Below are 2,940 nucleotides of genomic sequence, written 5' to 3'. Positions count from 1 at the left end.
CCTGGTAAAGCCAGGCCCACAGAGCGAGTTCCTCCACAAGTTCCTGGATGGAAAAGGTTGTTCTCAATGTACAGTATTTATTTATAATACAATACACAGTTTATGGAATAGCTATTGGCTTTCATCTGGTAACAAGATTTCACACGGGCGGTGTTAAACACCATGACATTGCAAAAGAACCATTAATAATATGAAAAGTTTGTAATTTACTCATGATAATGGCAAACTTGTGACTTTCTTTCCCTTCTAAGTTATGTTTGGCTCATGTTTGATCATGTGAAGAGCTGGCTGAATGCTGAGGATAAAGAGCACATAATGTTCATCTCCTATGAATAACTGAATAATGGTGAGTTAGCAATAATTCTCAAAACTGTCTAAACTGAAATCTCTTCAGAACATTTTATAAACAATTCTGAAGGCACAAGAATACACAGTCATACAGTGAGAATAGGAATATGAATAGGAATATGAGATGATGTGTGTTTCTGTGGTGCAGGACCTGAAGGACTCTGTGGTCAGAATCTCTCAGTTCTTGGAGAAATCTCTGGACGCTGAGGTGATTGAGAAGATCGCAGACCGATGTTTGTTCAAGAACATGAAGCAGAACAAAATGTCAAACTACTCTTTAGTTCCTCGTGAATTCATGGACCAGACAAAGTCAGAATTTCTCAGGAAAGGTAAATAATGCATATACAGTACTATTTTAGTTCCATTGTTGTTGGGTGCGATCTATAGAGCCAAATGACATTTACTAGGAATAACTAGATACAGTTTGATTATACATACACATTATACAATGTGGCAAATGACATACTTTCATTTTGTGACAAATACCACAATTTAAAGCCGCTACAAGGAATTTTCATTTTTGTGATGATTCTGGCAACTCCTGTGGACAAAAGCAGCGTTGTGTTACAGTGTCACTACTGCCTTGTTTACTGATTTCAAGGGCAATCTGCCTTACCTGACCCATGTGGCATGTGTGGTGTTCTTGCTGATGGTCTTATTTACGTAGGTCATTTAGAGGCATCAGTGTAAAATTAAGACAGTTTCATAACCAGTTAAAAACTTCTTGTAGAGTGTTTAAAATAGGACCACAATTTTACAAACCATTTCTTCAACTTCATTATGATTCCTCTTTTTGCACGTTGTGTTTCAGGAATTGCCGGAGACTGGAAAAACCAACTGACAGTGGCAGAAGCAGAGTACTTTGATGCCGTTTACAAAGACAAAATGAAAGATGTCAAATGTAACAGAATGATGAAAATACAGCAACTGTTTTTTAAGATCTTCTAAATAGTAAAAGTTATTACAGCCACTGAATGAGTGAACCAGGCACAGGCTCCAGCTCTGTGGCTGCTGAAGGGCTCGAGCATCAGATGGTGTAGCCTGATAGGAAATCAGATAAAATCAAATAAAAATTACACAATGCAAAGTTGCAAGTCCAGTCATGTGTTCTAAAACAACATACAGTAACGTTAATACTTTAACACAGTGCTGGCTGACATGCAGAAGAGAGGGAAAGCTGTGTGCATGCCAACTCGGCTGCCATACAACTTCTTAAACTCATATGCTTTGTGTGGCCTGTAGACAACTGTCCAAGAGGATCTTCTTTCTTCTTATACAGTCTTTGGGCCTTTTCAGTTCCCAGAGTGGGTTTGCTCATGTCAGATTAGTTTTTGGTGTTTAAAAATGTAAGAACTATTTGCTCCGTCTGTCTTTTAAAGAATAAGTGGACCCATACAGAACAGAATGAGGTATAAACAAACAATATTTATTGAATAGAATATTTTCATAGAATCTTAACATAAGTTATTATTAACAACATAAATAAGAAATTGTAGAAAATATAAAATGAAGAAAATAATAAACTATAACAGTGAGCTGTGGCTCTGCTGCCTGGTAAATATTCCAGTCCTCATAATATTATACAATTAGCTTTGTTATTACAATGTGAACATAAGTCTATAGGCTCTGGCTGTATTCATCAAACACTCTTCGAAACACTCTTATTTTGGTTCAAGGGCATCAAAGTGTAATATATTAGAAAAAATATAGTGACTGCATGAGCCAAAATTTTAAAAATGCCAAAAATAAGTTTTTCTTGTTCACCATGGAGACGATGGTCAGGACACACAGGTGTAAACAAACCTGTTGTTCTATGAAACTCTGAGCTCTATTGTTTTGATTGTTGAAGCTCAGCTTAAACTGTACCGGAGCTGTTGCAGCATCAAATCAACATCAAATTATATTATAATATTATGCCTTAAATTAAAACAAATCAAACAAAAGAATACATTTCCTGTTCTGTGCATTTACTACATCATACCGAAATGAAAAATATATGTTAAAAGGACAATTCTTTGTTTTTCCACTGTGACATTATTTTGCCATGCCACATTAAATGAAATCACATTAAGTGAAAAGGTGTATTGCATTCCAGTGTTGTCCAGCAGAGAGCAGCATAGACCTGCCAATAAATGCATTAAAGGTTGGTCAGTCAGTCTGAAGAAAGATAGGTGATTGTTGAGCCTCAGCTTGTCAAATACAGACACTTTAGGTTGTGGTAAATTGGAAACAAAGTCAGTTTGACTTGGAACAAGTGGCGTTTGTGCTCCCAGGTAGTCAAATACCGACGTAATGGGTTACCAAGGCATGAGACTCAGCAGTCTACAACTACCTTTCTTCAGAATGAAGAAGTGTTCATCCTTTGATAAGTTTGGGTTTAATTAGTTATTTGAAGCTATAAAAAGGGGGTTTCACATCAAGTTTGACAGCTGAGGCCCGCTCGCAATTAAGTCGCCCAGGTGTATGGGGCGGGACTTTCATACTGCGGCACCAACCCCGATCACTGCTGCGCAGACTCTGGCTCCAAATTATGTCACCAGAGCAAGATGGCGGCAGCCGCATCTGGGATATTTTAACTTCATTTTTGTACAG

At 37.4% G+C, this 2,940-nt stretch overlaps 1 pseudogene; it reads left to right on the top strand.

Moving 5' to 3' along the window:
- LOC118334355 overlaps positions 1–2,421 on the top strand; it is a 15,174-nt pseudogene extending 12,753 nt beyond the window's left edge.
- The last annotated feature ends 519 nt before the right edge of the window (positions 2,422–2,940 follow it).

Source organism: Morone saxatilis, unplaced genomic scaffold (assembly GCF_004916995.1).
Source record: "Morone saxatilis isolate NCDOM2014 unplaced genomic scaffold, NCSU_SB_2.0 Contig1, whole genome shotgun sequence".
NCBI lineage: Eukaryota > Metazoa > Chordata > Actinopteri > Moronidae > Morone > Morone saxatilis.
Note: the sequence above shows the minus strand (reverse complement) of the source record. Positions and strands in the feature narration are given on the sequence as shown.